The sequence below is a fragment of the Desmodus rotundus genome, chromosome 4, assembly GCF_022682495.2.
Source record: "Desmodus rotundus isolate HL8 chromosome 4, HLdesRot8A.1, whole genome shotgun sequence".
NCBI classification, from domain to species: Eukaryota; Metazoa; Chordata; class Mammalia; order Chiroptera; family Phyllostomidae; genus Desmodus; species Desmodus rotundus.
Window position 1 is genome coordinate 155,095,812 of NC_071390.1, and position 27,167 is coordinate 155,122,978.

The window sequence follows — 27,167 nt, forward strand, 5'->3', positions numbered from 1 at the left end:
CATCCTACAGGGCAAGTATCCATTAATAGTCACAAATTTCCCTCAATTTACAAACACAGATGTGCTCTCATCTGTTCATTTCCTAAATTCCTAAACGTTGCTAGATTCTAGGAATACAAAGATAAAGGCACACATCTTTGATATTAGGTTCATTTTTTTAAGAACAGGCATTCACAGTCTTAGTATTTCTACACAGTTTTATACTGTTGTGTAAGTACTTGAAATTTCGAATTCTAAAGAAAAGCGACATCATAGACTTCCTGGGGTCATTTAAGAAGTAGACATGTATTTGAAAACCTTCATATTTCCTGCATTAGTGTAAAAACAGATGTTTTATGATTAAAATGAATATATGCTACTCTAGGTCCCGAGTAGTGAAAAAGTAGACTTGTCTACAAGTAGGGTCTGTAATCACTCGATCAGTGTTTTTCTTCTAGAAAGTTGCTCCCAATGCATAGGGAGGGAAAAAGTTGTCAAATTAAATCATCCAGATAAAATATTGAAATACATTAAATTCTAAAAGAGAGAAATACTACATATTGTACTTCCCAGAATATTTTCCCTTCTAGGTTTACATTGTTTTTTAAAAAGATTTCCTTTTTGTAATTTGAAGTACAATGACTATGTACACACTCAGTAGAAATGATGAACACCAGACAGATAAGTGAAAATAACATAAAAATCGAAAAAGGAAGAATACTATTAATTGCATGTGTTTTGAAATAAGCAATTTATAAAAGAAATACTACAGTTAGTTTTTTATTTCCTTCTTTAAAAAGTACTTCTCAAAAGGAAGTTATATTATAATGTCTACATGTCAATAGGCCAGTGGAAAGAAATGCAAGGTCTTGTAGATGCTATTACCTACTATATTAGTTTTTAAAGTATGGGTACTATATTTAAAATTATCTTTTATCAATTATGCCTAGTGATGTACATTAAAAATGCCTCTTAGTTACATTTAAGTAACGAAATTAAATTATAAGATCTGAATAGACCCTAATAAATTTTTCAAGAAGCTTCAGTATAACTGTTGTCATCTTTTCTGATGAAGTTGAGTCCCTTACAGCTAGCATTTATTAAGTACTTTCCTGGTGTCAGGCACTGTGCTAAGTAATTCACATACATCATATACGTTTTACTCAAGAAAAAACATGTGAAATACATACCATCGCCACCATTTCACAATTGAGGAACCGAATTTCTGACGGCCGATTGACTTACTCAAGATCACATGAGTAGGAGGTGGCGGGCCCGTTGAAATCCAAAGCCCCTGCTCTGTCACTACGCTGCAATTCCTCTCCTTGGCAGCTTTATGTGAGCCCTTAGTATGTGTGAAGACTTCGGTTATCTCAATGACTCTGTACAACTACTATGCAGGAGTAGGCATCTGCCCATTTTAAAGGGGAGAAAATAGAGCTCAAGGTCATAATCTTAGTAAGTTAAAAGGAGGATCTATATTTAGGTGTGTCTAAACCCAAAGCCATGCTTGTAATCTGCAGATCACAATGTCATATTGTCATAGATGCCCGGAAAAACAACAACAACAACAACAACAAAACACTTTTCTTCTATGTGTATTCTCATTCAGACTAGCACTGTCCTAAAATTCAGTAATATGTTTTGGAAGCATGAGGTATAACTATTACTACCATTATTATATTTTTTCCACCCCACTTAAGAAGGAATATCTAGCAAGCACTTAGAGAGTCCTTTGGAAAACTGTCAATGGTATTGAACAATAGTTTCTGAAACAGATTTGAATATTTGAACTCCAATTTAATAAATACACTTTGAAAATTTGATGGGAAAAGTTAAAGTGGACTAAGTAAGATTGTATATTTTTGACCCTAGTGTGGATATTTTGTCACATTCCTAAAGCAAGTGAGAAAGTGCCTAAGGAAAATGCTATCATCTCTAAGGGTCTACATTGTTTATAGCTTTAGCTGGTAATAGTGGGAGAGCAATCAAAATTCTTATTAAAACAACTTAAAGAATATTAACATAATGGAATATTTGCATGTGAGTTGTTGCCTACACTTTATTTTTGAACTTACATAATCACAAGGACTCCCACTAAGCTACCTAAGATTTTAGAATTGCAAGACAAAATTATCTCTATCCACAAATTGTATTTAACAAGCATGGTTTAAAGTAAATTTCATGACAATAGGAAAACCTGTGAACCAGATGAAACCTTTTTCATGTGACCCTTCCTTATACCCCATCACACTTCCTAGTCCACAAAAGAAAGTATAGTAGTAATAGGATGTACTAGCAAGGAAGGACAAGGCCTTGGGTCAGCTTAATCCCAGGTCAGCGAAGAAGTACAGTAGAGAGTATAAATGATGCTGAAAATAGAAGCATTTAGAAGGAGAGCAACTCCAACATATTTTTAAATGAAACTCAGCTCTCTTCAAATGAAGATACAGAATTTAAAATGTCTATATAGATCATCCACAATACGCACTATACAACAACAACAAAATCTAGTCATATGAAGACACAGAAAAATGTGACTCATAGTCAAGAGAAAGAAGCAGTCAATAGAAACAGACTCTAAGATGACCCAAATGTTGGAACTGGCAGAAAAGGACTTTAAACCTGATGGCTAATTGCTGAAGAGATAGAAAATTTCAGGAGAAATTATTTGTTAAAAAAAAAATGGAACCCCTTGAAATAAAAATGATAATATCTGAAATTAAAAAATATATATATAATTGAATAACAAATTAGATGCAATGGATGAAAAAAACAATGAATTTAGAGGAGATAAAAATAGAAATAATCCAAAGTACAAAGAGGAAAAAATGTTGAAAAACCAAAGGGCCCCCCTGACCTGTGGGATGGTGTTACACTATATAGCACAAATATAATTGGAGTTTTAGGAGGAGAGAAAGAGAATGGAGCAGGAAAAGATATTTACAGAAGGAATATTGGCTGATTTTTCCCAAATTGGATCAAAAACAGTAACCCAGAAATTTATAAAGTTCAGCAAAGCCCAAGCAAGATAAGCAAAAAGAAAATCACAGCTTATGGCACATTACACAAAACTGCTGAATACTAAAGATGAAAAAATTCTTCAAATTGACCAGAGAAACAGCGCACATTGCATACAGGCATGCAACAATAAAAATTATGATTAACTTATCAGAAGCAACAGGCACCAGGTAAAGGAAGATAGAAGGAAGAGATTATGAAGACCATTTAAGTTCTGCAGGCTTTAAGTCCCCAGGGTAGAAGGACACACAAATATTAATTTAATGGAATGCTAATTGTTTAGTGCTATTCTCACTGCATTTGCTTTCCATTATTATCATTGTAAGTGATGTCACTAAACTGTTATTTTACCTGCCCAGAACAAAATGCCCTTGCCTAGAATGTTATTTAATGAGCATACCTTATTGGTGAGCCTTTGTCTTTAAAAGTTACAGATGTAGCGTTTAGGAATAGACTGAACTGTCTCTCTTCCACTCTCAATTCCAAGTCACCAAAATGAGACTCTAAATGCCCCATATTGAGAGTTCCGGTGCTCACTGCTGAACTAGTTAAAGGTGGCCAGGGTCTGGGTCTGTTGTACAATTAACAGAAGGCACTTCCATGACCTTTTGGATGCAGAATCAATTCTCACAGAAAGATCTAAGAAAACATAATGAATGCCTTTCACACACGCTCAGAACAAGGTTTTTATCCAAGTATTTCCCCAAGGCACAATTTAAGAAGTAAAAAGTGTGTTAGACATGTTGTAAGGTGTCTTCCCTGATAGTATCTTTCCCTCATTTTAGCTGTCACTTCAGCCAGGAGCTCTGTGTGAGCTGCTACTCCCACACCATAGGCACCTCCAGGCCACCCCATCTTCTTGCTGGTGCTGTGTGCTGCTTGCGTCCTTCTCTGGTGCCCTCCTGTCCTGGGGTTAAGAAGCTTCTGAATAACTGTAGAGTAAACCAAAATGAAGAGGAATATAACACTTTAGGGGAAGTTAGGAGTTAGTGAATACATTCTTGGCCTTTCACCCTCCCAGTGTAAGTTTATATTTTCTTGTGAATAATGGTCTGGTAATACGAAGCAGTCACACTCACACAATAGCCGTCAGTTCAACAGCGCATCCTCACATTCACTCTCCAGACCGCCTGAACTCTCCTTGTCCCTCGCTTCTGCTCCCTGGATCGCACTCCCCTAGGAAGTAAAAACCGTAAGCCTTTGCCTTAGGCTCTGGAAGTTCTTGGGAATCAGATTAAGTCAGGATAAGATCCTTTAATTTATTGATCCATTCATTGAGCAAACGATAGAGACTGAGAAAATGAAAACATTCTTATACTTCATATATTGCTTCAAAAACATTTATTCAGCGACTCTTGTGAACCCTGAGGGAGAAGACACCTACTAAGAAGGGCTCCTGGTGGTTATCTGGGCTCAGATTTTTAAAAACAGAGACTAGCTGCATTTCTACACAGGGGCCTCTCCTGCAAGCTGCACTTGGAGAAGCCTGCACTGAACTGCCTGCCTGCGTTGTGTTCCGCCATCTGAAACATCTGACAGGAGGAGTTCCAGAAATCCTATTTCATCCTATAGGACTGAGGCTTTACTCCTCCGGTTGAAGCTGCACAGCTCTGACCAACCAGAGCAGCTCTGTTCTGACCAATCAGCACAGTGCCTTTTGGACCAATCCAAACTGCGAGGATTTGGTGAACTCATTTGCATGAGAACAAACCAATCAGGGACCAAGGGTGCGGATTTATTAGTCTGTATAAGTCAGCTGCCCTCTGGCTCTGGCAGCAAACTCTCCCTTTCCAACAAAGACTGAAGACTGTGTTTTCCTGGCTGAGCTGAAACACTGACGCTTTCTCACCAGAGTGAGAGCAGAACAAAGCACAGCAGAGGAGACCAGCAAGGAGCAGAGCTGTCTAGATGGACAGGGACCTGGCCCTAGGACTGCCTGGCCCCAGGGCTGCTCACAGCCATGCTGTATCACAATTGAGCTGTTTTGCACCCCAAATTGGAGATTGCAGTTGGCATTGAATTGGAGCCAATGGCCATCAGTTGATACTATGAAACTGTACTTGCTGCTGTGGTTACAGCGCTGCCTAAGAAGACACTATTAACTTTGCCCTCAACAAACGTTCAGTCCTTTTGGGGGGACATGAAAGTCAAGTCAGATAAAGTAATTAGAAATTGTGTTAAGTGTTAAAAAGGAAACAAAATAGCATTCTGAGAAATAGCTGGAGATGACTCTTTCAGATAGGTCTGCATTTGGGGAGGTTTGACAGAATTCTTAATTGCATTCCACAAAAGCTAACTCTAGCTGGTTACCAGAAAGCATCGAAAGTGCATCAAGTAGCTTATGATACTGTTGGGAGGAATGGAGAATCAGGCTCTGAGACAGAGCATGCAGGACCACACCCAAAACCACACGACATATCTGCGCTGATGAAGAAATAGCTGTGGCTGTTAGTGCTGACCCACCAAGGTCAAGGTAAATCATTTCTGCTGCCACCAATGTCACTTTGGTGGGAAGAGCTTGATCTTTAAACACTGGAACACTAATACCCCTTCCACTGTGGAGGGCACCTCCAGTGCCTTCTGTGACAGCAAAAGGGGAAGCACCACTCAGGGCTCTTTGAGAGTGTGTCTGACTAGTGGGTCCTGGTCGTCTGTCTGCTTCCTAATGCAAGGGAGCCGGGGAATCTGAGTCACGATGCTTCTGTTGGGCAGGTGAACAGCATGATGTGGCAATGCCCACAAAGGCATTGAGGCAGCAATAACAGAACAGATGTACGAGGAGAGTATACAAAGGCCTCGGGGACGTTACTTCCCCAAGTTAGTGTGTAAGGAATTTTTTTAGAAAACCTTTACTTTGAAGTAGAACACCAAGGCTATTCTCGGACCTAGACAGAGATATAGCAGGGCTATGTTGAAGAGATGCTGTGTCCGATCATAGAGAACATGGGCAGAAGTGAAGGAAGATGAGGACGGAAAGCTGGACAGGGGTCATCGTAATGGGCCTCAACACATGCTGTCCTTTAAGTAGCCGGTAGCTGCCCTCCATTCTGATTGTGTTCAGTGGTGAGATGATTTGGAATTTATGTAAATCACAACTGTAAATTTGGAAACTCATTTTCCCTTTATTGTAAAGAGTTCAGGAACCCAATAAATATTCATATAAAATGAATGAATGGTACACAAGATGAATTTTCATATAAAGGGTTAGGTCTCAAAATTGGAATATTTTAATGAGAACTGAACATTTTCATTTGGATGCTAATATTCTGAAAATTGTTAGTATATGACTAATAATCATGGTCTCCAACAATTTATGATATCGTGAAAAATAGAACACAAAATATGTTGCTGCATTCTCTTTCTAGGTAAACCATAGCCATATGCCTGCTTTCCAAAGTCACAATATAAATCTACAAATAACTGTTTATGGAGCTGACAAATTTGCCACAGTTTCTGCATGCATTCGTTTTCTATCACTAAAATTTGGATTTTAAACACTCCTTTCAGAAACCCAACCACGGGCAATATTTAAGTACAAATAGTATGTCATCTTAAAGCTTTGAAGGTATTAATATACATTGTGTGAAAAAGCTTTATGATGTCATATCATAGATCTATTTCACATAAAATGTGTTAATACTTCCAATCTCTTATTCTCTTTCAGAAATGACACATGGTATAAAAACATGTAAATCTTTTACATCGGGAAGAAATCAGAGCTTTTTCTTTCATAACAAAGAATATACTCAGTTTGAGATATCTGGCTCTCTGCTCCGTGTTTTCTGAATCCGTAGGCACAGACGACTTACTATAGTGACTAATGGTTACTGTTCACAATATCATTCCGCAGATGGTCACGTGACCTATCACATTTACTCAGCACATGAGTAAAGTGGTTATTATCCCCATTTTACGGATAAAAGAATAATGGTTCACCGAGGGGTCCCGGCCTTCCAAATGCCACCAAGCTAAGATCACAAAGCAACGTCACATCGCTACACAGAATGCATGAGCTCAAAGATTCCACCCGGGTATGCTGCCGATGATCCCAGGGCTCATTGTGTTCGTCCCCATCACTCCAGATTATGAACACTCTTCAACAAACATCTCTGTTCGAAAAATACATAAGAATACATCTGCTTATATTTATATTATAACTAGTGATACAGCAACAAGGCTACTCTGAATCACATTTTCATCAAGTCTAGAGAGAGGCATTTTTTCCCCATTTTCCTTCACATCTGATGGGGAAACAGCTACACGCAGGTACTTTCCTGGGTGAAAAGAGCAGTCAAGAGTAAGGGCATCTGTCAGGCAGAATTACTTCATAACTGTCCTTGTGAAATTGCCAGAAGACAGAGCACATGCCCCAAAAGGTACAGATATGCCACACATTGTCATATATTATCAAGCAGTACACATTGTCACTTAATATGCCTTGTTGTGTCATTGGTTGTAATATATTTTATACTGTTTTCCTTCCAAAGGGATGAGGAATGCACACCCCAAAAGTATAACCGTCACTATGTACAGATCCTTCAAATAGAAGCAAGGACAGAATTAAGAGGAAAGACTACTGTGTACTCAGCTATAGCGAATGCCAGCATGGTCACATGAGACATCACATTTATTCTTTACATCATATGAAGGGGCAAAGGCCCTCCTTCCCCTGGAAGATTCAGGAGAAAGTATGTTCAGAGAAGATATACATAGACAAAATAGTGCTGTTTTGTGAATGGATGTAGCCTAAAGTTATTAGCTAACCATAACCTTGTTCCTATAGGTCTCTACATTATTCTGGAAACTAACCCTCAACTGTCTATGACACAACTTAGTTCTGGAAGCCCCCAGAAGGTACTTCATCATGTGTGTTCACAAATACACTTTTTCTACAGCTATTAAAATAACAATGAGTTTTATTTTGTAACTTAATTTACAACCACAAAGGTGTTCTCTGCAATAAATAACATGCACAGTCTGTTTTCATCAGGTAGTAACCTCTTGAGAATTTCTCAAGGATACACTGTAGCCATTGAGAAGTAAGCCTCTGAACCAGGGGGATCTACACTTCCTTGTTGTCATCTAGTTCTATTTCATTATCTGAATATCCTGACTTTCAGGTACCATATATTTGTATTAGCTTTTCTTGAGTGACGTATAAAGGGATTATTTACGCATTTCTTGGATGTGCGGTGAAGGGAAGCTATTCCGAGAGGATTCTCAGTTCTGCAGATCTGCAAATCCAATTTAGTTACTTCACCCAGAGAACAGACTCAAGCCAACAAAATTAATAAATACCGATTTCTAAGTCAGATGTCAACTTATTAATTTGTAAGGAGACATTTATTACCTAGGGACATAAATATTCATGTTTATAGTAGACAGTGACTGGAAAGTTTTAGTCCTTTTGATTTAGAATTACGCATTTATCACCATCTCTGTTCACCCAGCATTATGAGTATCCAGGGAAGCTGGCTCTCCATAGTTCACTAGGAAGAAGAGGCAAAACACAAAATACGCCTATAAAAGGCATTAAGTCATGTGTAATAATGGAAGGGTGCCAACATCTATCCAGCACTTTGTCCACAGATGTCAACTTTTCCAATATTTTCATCTCACTGAAATGACTGACGTGGAATTTAGAAAACTGCATAGACAAGCGTAAATCATTTTCCTCATTTGTGGTTTTTCAGCAATTATATTACAGAATCAATTTAGGTACCCAGGCAATTGAACTAGATGTGTCATTCAAAGTTCTCAAGTGGAAACCTTGACCAGCATTCAAAATTAATTATTAATATTAGTTTTATGAAACTCAGGTTATATTTCAAATATGGGAGAAAAATGAAAAAAACTAAGAAAAGAAAAACAAGGTGGATTTTTTTGTGATTTTTAAATTTCAACTTATTTTTTTATACCTATGCATTGCACGCTTTCAACAACTAGAGAATTCGGTTGGCCAAAGTGTTCATTCTATTTTTTTCCATAAGCTGGTTCTAATAGCACTTAGTTGTCTTTAATTTCATTCAAAACAATTTCTTTAGATTGTATTATAACAGCTGTAATATCAGTGTGCATTAAAAAAAAACCTTATCAAAATTATGCATAGTTCACATGAACTATGGTGTTGAGTCTCCTTAAGTCTGCACACCGGAGCATAAAGAACGAAGGAGAGCTTATGGCATCTAAAGAAACCTGGAACTAGCTACTGCTGTATCACAGCCAGTTCTTTTACTATATTCCCTGCAAGTTCATACCATAAAGCAGGTAAAAAAAACTTTCTACTGAAAAGATGATCACCAAAATAATCACAAATGCCATCTTTTTATTTTAGAAGATAACTAGTTCAGTTTAACCATCACTTTTGTTATTAACTCTCCAACTCACATTTTTGAAAATTAATTGATATGCATGTCTCTGGGTATATATGTCATCCTGAAGCTCTGTGGTCCTATTTTCCTTCTGCTTTTGTTGCGACACATTTCATCAATTTTCCCCTAGTCCATACTGGCCCAAGTGCTTCACTGCATGCCCCGTTCCAAGAAGAGTCACATTGTCACTGGGACCTTCTAATGTGTGTTAAATGAGATAATTTGCTCAAATGCTGCAAAGGCCAGTGCAATAGTATGGCCAACCATTGCTCCCTGAACTCCACAGCCCTCATCCCCAGGTTCAGAGTTGGGTTTTATAGACTGATTCCTTATTTCTCTAACTGTATAATGCTTTGCAGTCAATTCCCAGACCTGATACTTGCAGGAGATTGATCCCACAGTCTGGGCAGTGTTATCCTGGGTGGGGTTAATCTATGTGAAATTTTGTCTTAAGGACTTTCTCTAGACCAGGGATGTCAAGCTCATTTTCACCAGGGGCCACATCAGCCTCATGGTTGCCTTCAAAGGGCTGCACGTAATTTTAGGACTGTATCAATGTAACTACTCCTTAACTAGGGGCAAGGAGCTTGGCACTGCCACTGGGTAGAAACAAGGTGCCAGGCCAGATAAGGTGGAGGGCTGGATTCAGCCCACGGGCCTTGGGTTTGCCACCTGTGCCCTAGACACATGGACGTTTGAGTTTGGGGCATTGGACTTTAAGAATAAGCTACCATTGCATGTATTCTGTGTGGTTCCCCACCTTACTCTCCCTCAATTGAATTGAGTTAGATTTTATCTCCTCCTTTATTAGAGGCATTTATTTGATATATTGGTGATAAAATCTGGCTTCTTGAAAGTTTAGCTCTTCTGTAACTAATCTTGGGTGGTTTGTTTATTAATAACTAAATTACATCTCCCCAAAATTCCTAAGTTTATGACCTAACCCTTACTGTGACTATATTTGGAAATACGGACTGAAGGTAAAGGTTATTAAGATTAAATGAGGTCACTAAGGGTGGGACCCTGATCCTATGGGATTCGTGTCCTTGTGAGGAGAGACCTCAGGGAGTTTCCTCTTGCTCTATCACTGTATTTTGAGGACATAGACAGAGGCTGCCATCTGACAGCCAGGGAAGGAGCCCTTATCAGAAACCTACACTCCTAGACCTTGATCTTGGACTCCTGGTCTCCAAAAAATAAGAGAAAATAAATTCCTCTTGTTTAAGGCACCAGCTTGTGATATTTGGTTATGTCATCCCACTCCAACTCATACAAGGATGAAAATATTTGACTTAGTTTTCATCCCAATAACTCAGGAGGAAAAATTTGAAAAAAAATATATGAGATAAGGACTTAGAGAACATACAGTCTAAAACTCACCATTTGCCATGTTCAGTGTTGAAAGCCTAGTCCCTGCACCCCTTGCTATGAAATAGTTCAAGCACGCTGTGTGTTGGGGTCAGGGCATCTGCTTTTGCTTTAGCTAGATGTGAGACAGCAAAAGTAAATCCCCACCTCATCTAATTAAAGGTATGCTTAATTTATCTCCCTTTTGCAACACAAATAACAAAGTTCTGATTAATCAGCTCCAGAGAAAAGGTAAACACTCTACTCCACTTAATTAAAAATTAAATTTCTCTGGAGAGTTGATTACAGCAGGGAGTTAGGGTATGCCTCTGCTAAATATATGTTCCTTGCAGGACAATGTTAGAGACAGACCTTGGAGACTTGTGCGTCAGTACAAACCAGAATACGCTCATTCAGTCAGGCATTTCCACATTGTAAAAAGGGCATGGGTGTAGAGAGGAAGGCCAACAGGGTGTTCAAGAATTTTTAAATTACTGAGGCCTAAGATTCCAGTTAGAGTCAGCAGGGAATAGCTACTCAGGTAATCGGCACTAGAAGAAAAATCAGGTGAGTTGTTTTATACATAAAAATAGCATAGCTACCGTGCAAACTTTAGTTCAAATGGGAGGGAGATGTAGCCTCCTGATTATGTAAAATTATAATAACCAGAGTGTTGCAAAATTACCTTAACATACTTGCATCTAATTATATGTCACCATTCCACCAAGAGCAACATTTCATTCTTCAGTCCCAGGCTCATGTGCACCTTTTCACTTTCTATTTCTAGAAAGATACAATCTCAGATAAGAAGCCACAGAAGGTGGAATCTTTAAGACAGAGATCAAAAGCTCTAATTAATACAGAGTCGGGAGGTAATGTAAAGGAGAAGACAGGCTTGATGTGAAAAACTGGGGAGAATGAAGACGGTGGCACACTCTGCTGGTGGCAGGTGCGAGGGCCTGAGAGCGCCCCAGTGTCGGGCCAGCACCGCCGCCCGCGTGGGACGGAATATCCGCCTCAGGTGCCCTGGGATTTCAAAGGAAAATTAGAATCCACATTTTAGTATAAAATATTTTGATAGGTACATACCTGATGACTGTAGAACTACGTTTAGGGTAAGCTTAGCACATCTGCACACCTTTTTCAGTCAGGGTACCACCTCTGCTCCCCTCGTTCGTTACACAAGTGGTTTTGAAATCTCATCAGTTTTCTCAAATATGAAGCAGAAGAGGGTGTTTCTTTATGGAGCTATAAAACCTGGTTGTCAGCCAAATCAATGAAAATCATAATTCTGATTAATTAAAAGACACGATGGATCTAAGCAACCAGCTCAGAGCAAGTACGTTTCTAACAGTGAAAACTGCAGCGGCGGAGGGTTGTAACCACCCACCACTCTTCTGACATGGTTTCTGTAAGTGCTGACTCTGACCGACGTGCAGCTTGTAGATAAACGACATGTTTGTATAAGAGTCCAAAAACTAACTTCAAAAGACATGAACTCCAGCCTTCAGGCCTCCCAGCTCCGGGAGATTTGCTGAGCGTTAACCGTGGGACCAGGATGACAGAAAGCCGGATGATGTGGAGCCGGGATGACTGAACAGGGATGACACACACACACCGACCCCCACTGTTCCTATCAGAATGGACTGGGTTCATCTGCAAGTAGAGGACTTTTCAACCCCCTCCCTCAATCTCTTTGTTCTGTTCCCTTCTCCCTCAGAAAAATCCTCCACCTCCAGTCCCAGGTGGAGATGGGCTTTGAGACATGAGGAGTCCCCCATCTTCTAGGTGGCCAGCATCTGAATAAACCACTTCCCTTTCCATCAGCACCTGCCTCTCGAGTATTGGCTTTCAAAGCAGCAGGCGCAAGACCTGCGATCGGTTTCACATTTAACTATTCAATTGGTTTGTCATAATAAAAACAAGGTTTCCTTTCAGTTGAAAAAAATCTGTAATTTCAGAGTAGCAAGTTCATTTCTCTTGATCTTTTGACATTTTCTAGTTATTTTGGTATAGTTTAAATACACCTTGAATGACATCACTCACCCTACCTTCTTTTCTGTGAAACACAGATATGCTAAACAACTGGCATACCTTATTATCTAATGTTTCAAGGTAATTATGTGAGACCCGCGGCTGTCACTACAGTACTGAATTTTCTGTTTATCCGGTACAAGCACAATGGCACTCACCCCCACGCTACACGGTATTGTTGGCTGAAAACTGCCTTGTTTAAACTTTTAAATGTGCGATGTTCAATTTACCTTAGTTTGTTTCAGAAATATTTTATACTTAATCCTTTTTGTCCAAGTTAAAGAACCAATTGCTTTTGAAAAATTAAACCAGTCCATTTCATAGTTTTCTACATGGTATATACTGATAAGTCACTATCATTTATCAATGATAGCTCTACGTGAATATTTTTTAAGTCATAATGGTCTGGGTAACACTGTCTTTGGTGATGTATTAATTAGGTAGAGAATGCAAACAGTATAATGAATTAGAGCAAAAGTACATATATGAAGAACTTAATGAGAATGAGAAAATAATATATCTAAGTATATTACATAAAAATTGTCATCAGTATTTACATGGAAATAAATATTTCACGTGAATAAAATGAATGTGGCCTTTACTTGAATGAGCAAAATGGAACAGTCTTTTTTCATTGTTGCCTAAAGATTGTCTTATTTTAATTCTTTGTAAACTAATACTGTACTTTCAACATTTCTATTTTTAAATGCAGTGTAACTATGAACAGATTTGTAACCAGTATAAAAACAAAACAGAGAAAAAGAAAACCCCACTATTTTAACCGTATTGGTACCTAAGAGGGAAAATGTGATTTCTCCCTAATATAGTCAGTCTTTATAAAATATGCAATAACATTAGTAAAATTTGATATAATTTAATATAGTGGAGTGTCCTGTCTGAGAATGTACCTAAAATTTCAAAACTATAAATTGTTTACTACATCTTCAGAAGATTATTTTTTCTGGGAAAAAAATTCTTTTTTTTATCTTCACCCAGAGACATTTTTTGTTGTTGTTGTTGCTTCTAGAGAGGAAGGGAGAGAGAAACACCCTTGTGTGAGGGAAGTGTTGAGTGGTTGCCTCCCAGAGGCACCTGGACCAGGGATCAGAGGCGTCCAGACTGGGGGTGGAACCCACTACCTAGATATGCGCCCTGACCAGGAACCAAACCGGCAAACTTTCGGTTATGACACAACGCTCCAACCAACTGAGCCACAAGAGCTAGGGTTGGGGAAAAATCTTTTGATTGGTATTTTTTGTTAAACAAACGCCAAGCCATGGCTTTTTTCAGAAAAAGAAATACTAGCGACAATTTCATTCTAACCTCGTATTAATGCTCTGTAATGGGCAGCCGGATCTGAGTTTCTGTCAATAATTTTCTTTATGTCATAAATGCTTCCTTATTGTATATGGTTTGAATTCACTATGACTGACTGTTAGCACATGTTCTCACAGAATTAGGCATTGTCTGTTTAAAGAGTTGCTTAAGGTAAAGGAGCATGGAAACAGGGAAAGTGTCAGGGAAAGTAATGTCTTTCCTTCACTCTGCATTGCAGCCAAGGCAGCTGAGCTTGGTACAGCCTCTCATAATCTGGGCTTTCCATGGCCGTCACCCGCTGGACTGAGAGAGAATGCACACCCCAGCCTCCAAGAATCACAGTGTATTGAATCTGAAGTTAATGGGAGTGCCAAAGAACAAAACTAGGTACCAGGAGATTGAGTAAGCTTCCCTTAGAAAAAGGAATATGCTGATAGCCTCTCAGGATATCAACATACAGTCATATACATTATACATTTTATACCATTTCTATTATTCTGCACATCCAGGGAAGTCAAGTTGAAAGCTAGGGCTTCGACTTCGTGTTTCTGTAAAGAATTACAAATCCATCTCCCTCAGGTTTTTTTGATTTGTAGCAAAGGGGAGATCTGGGTCCCTTTCTTAAGGTTAGGATGGACAGTTGTGCCCAGAGAGGTGACACCATCCAGTCATCACCGGCAGAGCCACCACCGTGGCAGCACTTCTGGGGACTGGAGCAGAAAAATGTGGGAGACTTATTTCTGAGCGCTCATGTGACAGCTCTCTGTGGAGCTCTTCGAAATAGCTAGAGGCCACGTTGAAAGATGCTAATTTCCGGTGCGCAAGCACGTAGGGATGATGCCTTGGTAATGGGGATATTCAGAGTTATTCATGATGATGCGGGCCGTCATCAGCTGGTCAGGCCGGAGAACACTGGGGTTACATAAGCCTCATTTGTTATGCAGCACACACTGTGTGAACTTTTCAGTTTTATAATCCTACAGAGAGAGATACAATTTTTATTCTAGTGATATTTTTCCCCCTAAGGAAGTCTCTCTGTTTTGGAAGAGGTTTTGGAAATTGTGACTTAACAAAAATATATCTTTCTCAAAGAAGTTACTTTGAACTCTAAGTAAATTAGTTTAATATATGTATAGCCAATTATTGTTTTATAAACAGAATCTCAGCTGATGGATGAGCCAGTCAATTCAATAAAACTAATCAATTCAAAGAGCAAAATAACAGAAGAAATTGTCAGTCAGTTTAGTCAGAAAGTAAAGTGATTTGTCTACTTGAAAAATCCGTGGAGAATAAGACCCCTGGGTCATATTAACCAAAAAACTATTGATTCTGCGTATAAAACATCTTGATTCCACATATTCTACTATTTCACTGAATACTGTAGTCACCCAAAGACCATAGAGTTCTTTGTAGAATCATGGATGGGGTATTTTAGGAAGGAGGAATCAGAACGAAAATGTAAAAAAGTGGTAATATATTCATTAAAAAGTCTTTGTGAAGGAAGGGACGGTTAAATGTAATCACAGCACATGCTGTAGCTGAGACCAAGTCACCAAGACGTCCCGGACACTATTGTCATGTATGTTTTCATCATAGTGTTCTTTCTGTGAAAGTTGAGTTTTTTCCAATACCCAATTAAAAAGTCAAAGTCGTAAAATTTCTGAGTTCAAGTTCAAATATGTTTCATTTCTTTCTTTCAGTCTCTGCTCAGAGACATGGCTTGGGTCAAGTTCATCATCAAAAAAAAAGAATCAAAGTAACATAGGATGTGAAGCCATGTTCTCCTTTACCCTGGAGAAAATATGTAGAGAATGTTTTCAGTAGAAAATGTATTAATTAATGTGTTGTTCAATTAGAGCAATAGGGGAAGGTTTTTAATGATGTCAAGAAGCTCAAAATTGTTCATTAATACACTAACTTAGAAAGAAATTGTGTAGATAAGAAATAATGGGGAAGAAAGAAAGGGAGGGAGGAAGAGAGAAAAGGAGGGAGAGGGAGATGCAAAGAGGGGGAAAGGAAGAAAGGAAGGAGACAGAGTATGAGAGAATTGTAAAAAGAGAGAGAAGAAGGGAAAGAAAGAAAACAGAGAACAAGGAAATAGAGAAAAAGGGAAGGTGAGAATTAAAAAACCAAGCCCAATCACCAGCTATAGCTCCCTTCCCAGGGCTGCAGTTACCTCATCTACACTGTGGAATCCTGCGGCTGGATGTTCCCTTGGTCCATATCAACACAAAATACTGTGTGAACTTGTCCAAAGGCGGGATTCAAGCATTTATTGCTTTTTTAAAGCAGTTACTTCTGCACACTGATTTATCTCAGCTCCACATAGTCAGCATTACCTAGTCATTATCATCACCCCATACATTCTTCCCCCATTTCCCCTCAAACTGTTCCCTCTAGGATCCCAGCTCCTTTAGAAACTCAGGGTCCCCACAGCTGTAGGTCTTCCCTGATACTCCAACCTATTGCCCAAAAGAAACATACCCCTCCCCTAAGACCCCACTTCCTCGGAATTCTCTTGAAAAGAGGCCAATTTCTCTGATTCGTTCATAGCCAGAATGTTTTAATTCCCAATTCCATTACAAAGCCACTATATTTCCACCTTTAGGCAAAATTCCATGTTTTAGTTTCAGATCCCTGCCTTTTCCATGGCGCCCTCATAATGAATCCCTGCCTCTTCTACCTGCTCTTCGTCCCTCTTGCTTTTCCCCTCCAATCCCCACTTTCTCTTCTCCCACGAGCTCCTATCTCACACACCACACACAGGCTCAACCTTCCCCACACTTATAAACAACTCTCCCTTTGACCGTGTGACTCCCCTGACTCTTCTCATTCTCGTTTTCTCAACCAAACTTGTTAAGCAAGTTGTGTGTACCACCTCCACTTTTGTTGATCCTTGATCAACCGTAATCTGACGCCTGCCCAGGCATGTTGTCAGAGTCCCTGCTCACGTGCCAACCGTTGAGTGTAAATAGCCTTCTTAGTACTTGTGTTACTTAGCCTTCCTGTAGAATTTGACATTATCAACCCTGTGCTCTCTACTACTTTGCTCCCCTAACATCCGCTCTCCTGGTTTTGCTTCTCCCTCACTCATCATCTCAGTCTCTTTTGCTTGACCCCAGGTCTTTAGAGTTCCCCAAGTTTTTTTATTTATCTCTCCTTTCACCATGCTCTCTCTCTCTCTAACCAGGCACACCCACCCTTAAACAGTTAAATTTTATCTGTAATTGCACCAGAGAAGTTCCCTTAAATATGGAATACCTACTACATAGATTTATCATTAAAATTAAACTTTAATGGGCACATAAAATGTTTTAATACCATGCTTGGCACATAGGACAAACTCAATAAATCATAGTTATTTCATCTCAGAGAATTTTCAGCTCTTCGGTTGCATTATTTGGCAATGGGCAAATGTGACTCAATCACAGAACTCTACTGAACTTTAGCTTAAATATGTACCTGAACACTAATTACACCATATATCTGACAAAGACCTCCAAGACATATTCAGAACTAGAGTCTCATCCCTTTCTCAGCTTCTTACCTCCTCCCCCTGCACCCCCCCCAAAATAGGTAGATTGTTCTTCCCAGCAAATTTCTACATTGGGGTGAACTCACTAGATTGTGCTTACACTTCTTATTTATCTGAAAACCACCTATTTTTTAAAATTCTAAATCATTAGTTCTTCCTCCTACATTGTCTAATTTCCATCATCTCAGAAAAACTCACCCCTGCGAGAGTCAAACAACACGAAAGGGTCCGATCCAAATGTGAGTTTCGCCCTTTGTAACTAGGCATCTTGGGAAAGTCACTTACCCTTTGCCTCCTTTCCGCCACCTGCAGAATGGGAACAGTACTTGTAAAACAGTCATGAATACCAGATAAAGAGTAAATTCTCAATAAACTCCAGTTGTTATGCACATGTGCAGAATTATCCAGGCAGTAGGTTATCATTACTTTTGTTGTATTAGTCTGTCTTCATTACTGGATTATCAGATCTTTGAGGAAGGAGATGTTTTGCTATTCTAAATCCGTACCTCTAAAGCCTAATGCTGTGCCTAGCATTTAGTAGCTCTCCAATAAATACTTGTTGAATAAGTGTATAAGATGATGAATATTCACTATCATTATAAAGATAAGAGTGTGTGGGAAATAACGAGAACTCAGCAGTTCCCTCACAACAGAGAATCCTTTATTAAATGCCTTTGGCTGGTCTCCTGTTGCCGTACCAGCACATTTTTAAGTCAATATGCTGGGATGCCACAAAGTAATTCTGTGAAGGTCAGAGAACGGGAATTAATGTAGATGAGAATATTTATGAGGCTGGGATCAAATATACAAAGGTGAGGAGGTTTCCAGTTTTGTTCTCTTGAATCTTCTCACTTCAGAACGCATCTCCAGCCACAGATAGCAGCTTGTTTCCCTGACAAACTCTACCACCTCCCATTTCTATTTCTAGTGTTTCATGGTTAGAAATATTAGCTAGGACTTTTCTCTTTCTGGGTGATCTGGGCACTATCATCTCTTGGTTGCCTGCTTCGAATGCCAGTCTAGAATGAGCTACTGTTGAATATATCTAATTTCAAGATCTCGCAGATTATTATTCTCAGTGGCTTCTTCTTTACACATCTGTATTAAAGTATTGCTTTTTAGATTACAGAGCAACAATAGCTGCTGATAATAGTACTGACAAATGTAATAATAGCAGCCAATGTACACTGATGGTTTACTATTTCTGAACTACGTTTCCCTGTGTTATGTCTCATTTAATTTTTCAACAACCCTATAAAGTTAGGTTCTGCTAATACTTACATTTTATAGATGAAGAAATTGAGACTTGAAGAAGTTGAGTAAATTGTCCAAACCCAAGTCATTAACCCTTATAGACTTTAGGCAGTGGAATTCCAAATATACCACTAAGAAAAGAGAAAACCATACTTGAGTGTCTGACACGCGATAATCGCAGTCTATATGCCTACTACTGCATCCTGCTTCATTCCGCCTGTCTGAGAAGTCATTTTTGATACTATTCAGTTGCTGAACATTCAAGTATTAATTGTGGAGATAACAAATGGCCAATCAAATAAACCTGCTGGTCGCCGGTGTCCTACTGCTGAGCCCATATGCGTAAGCAGTATGGGTCTGGGAAGTTTCACTCAGGTGAAACGAGAAGCTAACATCACACTCCCAGGAAGATCTGCTTCAAGGAGCAGAGCCCTTGTCAGCCCCGAACAGCTCCACCGCGCCGACACCCACAGCACGAAGTAAGCTGTCTTTACTGATCTCCACATCCCCACTGCGGTATTAATTTATTATTGTCATCACGGAGTTAAATGACGGACCATTGTTTTCTCGTTCCATCTTGGGGTGTTATTTTAAAATCATAATCACATAATTATTTGAAATTTTAATTTTTTTCCTTCATATTTGGAATTGAAATATTCCCACCCAGTTTTTAGATTTTCTGTTAATGTTTTCATTTTAGATAGCTTCTAATGTGCTCACTCCATATTTTAATGGTGGTTTGGGGTTACAAGTCCATCCAAAACACTAAAGCCTGAATTAAATATACTTCTCCCGTTTAACCAGTAATGCTGTTTTTAAGTGTCAAGCATTGTCTAAAAATTTCAAGTCAGTATGCTCTATTTCTTGCTCGAATATATACAAAATACACAATGTTTTCTTTGGTAGAGGATTCAGGATTTCACGGGGTCTTAAAATAGTTGCCATAAATAAAAAGTAGAGAAGACATTATTTTTCTGTTTATTTCATTATTAGAGAATCAAAGTGGTGCAGTGACCTCGCCAAGGTCGCGGAGCTAGTTAAAGATTACCGGGGCCAGACGCAGGTCTGACATCAACGCCTCAGTAGTCCTGCCAGCCCAAGTATAATGTGAGGACCTGCAGCATCAGCACCACAGAGGAGTTAGCCAGGGAGCCAACGTCTCACCTCCCCGGCCCTGTGCACTGAGTTAAAACGCACGTTTACAAGATCCTTAAGGGACTTGCATCACTTTAAAGCTTCAGGGACATCCCTTTGCAGCCCACTGCCAGTTCTCCTAATCATCCACCTGCAAACTATCGTGACCTTCGCGGATGGATTAGTCTAGAACTGAAAAAGTATTTAGGAAAACTGAGGGCTGGACATTTTTAAAATTTGTGTTGAAACTTTACATCTCTTTTTATTAGGCACTTTAGATAATTCATGATTGTGTTTGTACTGACAAATATAAATTGTTATCTGTATACGCGCGTGTTTAATATATGCATACGAAAAGAGGTATGTGTTTCAAAATTTTATTGGATTGCACATTTCTTCATCCCTAGAAGCCCTGCAGGGGAGAGCCACACATCTGCCCGCCTAGCCCGTGGGACATCAAATTGAACCGCTCTCGGCATCCCCCATTAGAAGCACACTATCGCCACCTGCTGACACTGCTTGAGACAAGCTAGCGAATTGTTTAACGCGTTTTCTACCATCATTTCATTATAATTTTACTGTTTGGTATTCACATTGTTCCCAATCCCTAATTTCTCTCCAATCTTATGACCACGCCAGCCAACATTTTTCTTTATTCATGATGCCGTAGTAAAGCAGCTAAAACTTAGCTCACCGAAATCAGGCAAAACAATTTTAAGGTCAGCTTCAGTATATATAAACCACCGTACTGTCCTCTTGTGTAAGTTTATAATTATCAAGGGAGGTTTTCCTGTTTACGATTCCAAAAATAAAATCAACGCACCAGGTGCGGCCTAGTGAGCAAGGCAGCTGGCTTTATACCCGTGTTCAAAAAACTGGTATTTGGGACCCATTAAATGCAGGAAATTCCTCCCTTCATCCCCCCCATTCCTTGTTTGTGTCTGTTTCTATGAAGTGGGTGCTCTCTTTCCTCTGCCTTAGTCTAAAAATATTAACATTCTCAGCCATGGATATCTTTGTACTTGTAAAGGCAAAATTTCTTTAAATTTTCTTTAATCCATATTTTATTTTTCTCCTGAGCTCTGATTAATACACCCAGAAAAATCTCTGTTCGCTTCCTCTCACTATTAAAAAAAAAGGCACAGTGTATTGGTCTTATAGATAGCCCTATAACCCTTACAGGGTGGCTTAACAGAACTTTATTTCCTCAAAGTTCTGGAGCCTGGAAGCCCATGATCAAAATGCAGGCAAATGTGACTCCTGGTGAGAGCTCTTGTCCCGCTTTGTGGAGATTCCCCTTCTCAGGGTGTCTTCCCATAACCTTTTCTCTGAGAGAGGGAGAGGGAGAGAAAGCTGGTGTCTCTTCCTCTTCTTATAAAAACACCAAGTCAATTGGGTGAGGGACCCAACCTTATAACCTCATTTAGCCTTAACCTTCCTAAAGCCCCTATGTCCAAATACAGTCACAATGGGAGGCAGGGCTCCAACATACGACTTTGGGGTTGGGAGGGACACACTTCGATTCATAAAGCTGGCATGTTAAGAACAAATACGACAACTACAAACCCTCATACACTTATTATATGTCAAAACTATTCTAAGAGCTAATGTTTACCAATGTATTTCATCCCCCCAGCAACTTCATGGGCTGGCTACTATCATTATCACTGTTTTACAGATGAGATAACTTAGGCACAGAACTGTGAACCTTCCCAAGTTTGTCCTGCTAATAAGATAAACAGAGCCCGGATTCAAACTCATACAGGCTCCGGAGCCTAGACTGAATGGACCTGCCCACATCATGTTACCAATGGAGCACTGCGTTCCCAACTTGGTCCCCAGCTTGATGAAGAGAAGGATGGTCAGCACCAACCACTGTTTCACACTGGAGCTCACTGGCTTGTATGTAGAGGCCTTTTCATTTATCTGTTTGAATTGTAAGAGGAATATTAAGTCTTTCTGGGGAAAACCATCACCTGGAAGGTGCTTTGTATACCTGGGACTGGTTTTGTGAATGTCCATGTAGAGAAGACATATTTGCCCATGTGAACAACTCACAGGTGTTTTCACTAAAGAGCCTTACACCAGCACTCTGTGTGCAAGAACAAGTAAGTGGGCTCATTGAGAAACTGAGCTGTGGTGGGCAAGCACTTCACTGAGCCGGCTTGCACCTTTGGTGTCTCAATGGCTTGTTAATGGTCTCATCTGAAAAAATTCATGAGATATGTTACAAACATTATACAGAGACATGTGAGAGATGTTATATATAGTCTATATTAATATTTTCCAAACTAGACGGCAGGAATTTATGAGTAAGTAAACATTTACCATTACTCTCATTTATTGCCCAAAATTAATTTTTAAAAGTCACTACATCATTCTTTTTTGGAAAATAATTCTCAGTATTAAATTTTAACAAACAAGGCAGTTAAATATCTTCAGTTCTTTCCACTTACCTGTGCCTTGGTTTGGAATTCTATTAAAACTGACACACAAATCATTTTTTGTTGTAAAACCTTACCTTCATCTCAAACTAATAAACCTAAACATTCACTCATTATTACCTAAAAATAGAGAGTCATCATTAAGAAATATTTTCAAGGGTAAATTGTTGTAAAATTTATTAAAAGTAATATTACTTATTTTTCATAGTTACTTTAATTAAATTTTTAATTTTATATTTTAACAGCTGTATTCTATATTTTACAATTATACTGTTTCTCTCTATGATAGCATCATAGAATTTCTTCTTTAAAACGAATGCATTTGAGAAAAAGAAATTCATTTTCAAATAAGTATTTAGCAAATAATCGCAAGGGTACATGCATACAGCAGAAACCATGGCACTGACTGATAAATGACTGAGAATTATGAAACAACCTTTAGTATATCAAAAATCCAGTATCATTTTTATTACCTAACCACATCAAAAAGTTCTTTGCAGCCTCCGAAAGTGAAAACCACATGCAATAAAGATAAAAACTACGTAAACAAGGTTAAAAGAGAATTTGTTTACTACTTACTGCCATTGGCACATCATCTTAGCGATTTCACTCATCTACCCTTCTTCTGATGGGTAGACTTGTACAACTTACTACCTGCACGTTAATTTTTATATCAATCTACATTGAATACTTACTTACCTTTTTCATATTCATTTCCCCTTGCTAAACTGTAAGGTGCTGGAAGCAGGAATTTATCAATTGCAGGTATTTTGCACCTAGAACTGTACTATGTATAGAGAGTGCTTCAATAGAAGCTTCCCAAATAAATTAGCACTAAGTTATATTGTTATTACTTATACCTTGCCTAGATTAATATGTTTTAAATGTCTTCAAAACTTACATACAGTAAAATAGTAAAATGTAAATAAAATATATTTTTTCAAAATAAAGAAAACTATGCATTAGGCAGAAAAAGCAAGATAGAAGGAAGATATTAAATTTATATAATGAGGTAAAATATATCATATGTATAATATACAAATATTGTATTATGTCACTTTATATAGGAAGGGACCTACACAGTAAAAATTAGGGATAGAAATAGGGTTCTTGACTTTTTGATCATTACAGGGAGAAGCAGAAATACATCTAGATATATGGCACGTGGTTTTCTCATTCCTCCCATAAGGAAAATACTCTCAGCTTCTTAGGGGAAAGAAAAAAAAACTTCTTCTAGAAGTCACTTCTAAAAATATTTTTCAGAATGATGTCCAGTTACGGAATGGAACCCTAAAAGGTAATGGGTAATATGGCCAACAGCTCCCTAGAATGTGGGGGTTTTATTCGGAGATTTTCAATCAAAGCTTAAGCACAGAAATGTCACATGTAACTCAGTTCACGTTACTTTTAAACAATGTTGTTTGCCAGGCTGAGTAGATTGAAAAACGTTACTCTAAGTGACAAAATCCATTGGTTCGTTGATGCAACTGGGGCACATATCAAAATAATAAACTTAATTTTATGGTTTTTATACTGTCATTCTGATGATAGTTTGACATCAACAATTTTAACTTTTAATTCATTAAAACAAATCTGTATCACCAATTTTCCACATTTCTCTCTGTATCTGAAGAAATGCATCCAAATCATTCAAAGATGTCAGCTTTTCCCAAGAAAAAGAGCTGGGGCCAGGGAATGAATGCCACTGTTCTATGTCATTCAATGTTGCGATATAATGTGCCAGGAGAACATCATACCTACCCAGCTTCTCACAATGGTGTTAAAATGTGCAAGTGACAAGTTCAGACTGTTAGCTCATGCAGATTAACTCACATTCTTTCTGTCTGTAGTTTGAAAGTTGAGAAAAACTCGATGAAAGTTACAAATAATCATTATTCCTTAAAAGTATCTCAGTGCATTAATAGAGTGGTTAATTAATAGAACAGTCCCTCCTAAAACCCGCTCTTTCCTTATTCAAATATTTGCCTGGGAAACCCAGACCAGGAGAGGGTTAAGCAGGAGACGGGCTTGAGGGTTAGTCAGGCTGTTCTGCACACTGGCTGCTGTAGACTGACTGCCTGTGTCCCTCCAATCCCAAAACTCTTATGTTGAAATCCGGTCCCCAGGACGATGGTATCCGGAGCTGGGACTTCAGAGAGGTGATCAGACTCCTCGAGAATGGCATTGGCGCCCCAATAAAGGACCCCCTGAGTTCCCTCTCCCCTTCCGCGACGTGAAGACACCACAAGAGGGCTCTCATATGTGGGCTGAATTGGCTGGCATCTTGATCTTGGACTTCCCAGCCTGCAGAACTGTGAGAATAAACTTCTGTTGTTCATTAGCCGCCCACTCTGTGACATCCTGGTATAGCAGCCCAAGGGGCTAAGGCAATGACTGACCACAAGTGAGAGGGGAGGGAAAGGTAGCTCCTTTGGAAAGAAGAGCATGTGATTCCGGGCCATCCAGGGGGGAATTCTACATCAGGAGAGAGGTGGTTCAAGGACAGAGCTGGTGGAGGATGGGGCCCACCAGACAGACCACAACTGCTTAAAGTTCTGGAAGCAAAAAGTCCTCCCTATGACTTGACCACACTGGGAATGCGAGTGAACTCTCCAATGGAATATATTTCACCTGCCCATTAACAACGCCAGATTTTGTGCGTGAATACACTTGGAGAGGTTTTATTTTTGTTTAAATTAGCATATCTCTCTGTCCCCATAAGAGACCTCTGATGGAGCAGTCTTTTTTCCCCACACCGTATCCAGGAAGGGTCAGAATCTCTATCACCAGCTGTGCTACTCAAATCTCAAGAGGTGCTCACCTGCATGTTAGAAGAGACGTTTGGAGAACCCAACCACCACTCCCTTAGGCCTTACCTCAGTGAGCGTGAATTACTTTATAATCATAATCAAAGGATCATTTTCAAATAGATGAAGATATAAAACACAAGGCAGCTATGAAATATGCCTTCAATGCCCACCCTGCTCTTTGGGGCTGTTTGTATTTTGGATGTAAAGTGTTATGAAATATAAAATCCACAGGAAGAGCTAACATATTAAAACCAACATATGGGTACATCCTGTAACCACAATCTTAGTTAAGGATAAGAATAATAAAGGGAATTTGACAGATATTAAGGCATTATTCCTACTAAATTCAGAGTTTAATACAACTTTATCACTGGTCTGACCCAGGCCTAGTTCAGGGGTTTTTAAACATCTTTGACCACATCTACGTCCTATGAAAAGCACTTTACACATGACCCAATATACCACATATGTGTGTGTGTATTAGTTTGCTAGGGCTGCATAACAAAACACAACAGAGTGGGGAGCTTTAACACCAGCAGTGTATGTTTTCACAGTTCTAAGGGCTGAACTTCCAAGATCAAGGTGTCAGCAGGTTTGGTTTCTCCTAAGGCCTCTGACCTTGGCTTGCAGACGGCCGCCTTCTCATTGTGCTCTTAATGGCCTTTCTCCTGTGCGCACACACCCCAGGTGTCCTTCTCTCTTCTTATGAGGACACTGGCTGTATGAAATCAGGGATTCTCCCCCTTATGATTTTATTTAATTCTAATTATCTCTGTAAAGACCCTTTATTCAAATCAGTTCTGAAGAAATGATAGCCTTGAATGGAATTTAAGTCTTTATTCAGGGCCCTCTACACCAAATACAATAAAAATATTAGACCCCAAATGGGATGATGATCAGATTCCCCAAATCCATCCTCAGGCAAATCAGTAAGTGTCCAGATGCTTTATGTTTGGGGCGGGGGGGAATCCTCTGGTATTCACTTTCTAGAACTAATAACAACAAAGAACAACATTAAAACTCAGTGATACTGAAAAGAAACAATTATTCAGACAAAAGACCAGCCAGTCTCCAGAATAAAAGGAACATGGTATAGAGAGCTTTTAGTTTGCTACATGGAATGAAGGGCATTTCACAGTGAAAAAACAGTTGAGATGAAAAACTGAAATTAAAAAAAAAGCTTAAAAGGAATAGTTGACAAATATGTGTTATCAAAACAAAATTTACCATGGTTTTTGAAAGTGTGAGAGAAGATAGAATATTTCCTGACCCATAGGACACTGTGTCATAATTTTGTAGAAAGAATTAAAGTGGAAAACAACATACAATGACCTTTCACCCCGCCAAACCAGCAGGCACAGTAATGCATGCTTCAGTACCGTGCTCTCCTTTCAGTGTGGCTGCTGCCAGCTCATGGCTGCCCCCTTCTCTGGAGAATTTTGCTCAGCAGATGGGAAGCCACCTTGCTGCCGAAATTTTATGCCTCCCTCTGTCTGCTCCCTCCAGCACCCCTAGACGGGACAGTGTGCAGCCAGTGACACAGGAATGCAAACAACTGCCCCTGGCTACAAAGCTGGGCTGCGTCTGTAGTCTGCAGTACAGAGCTGTCTGTGGCAGCAGGTAGAAGACAGACTCCTGCTGAGACCACGTCCTCCCTAAACCACTTCCCCTTGCTGTCGTGAGCCCTCCATTCTTTTCTCAGTAGAACACATCCACTTGAATTCCTTGTGCATGTGCCTGAAATGTAAACTCTGTGGCTTGGGAAACCCACAGAGCACACAGGTGAGAAAACCCTTCTCTATGGAAATATTATACTCTTGTAGACCTACTGAGGACTACAGATGTCACCTTTTACAGAAAAAAAATGTCCTATCTGGGTTTCCTCATGGTCTCTTGATTGTAGTTTAGTCTGGTGGTGGCA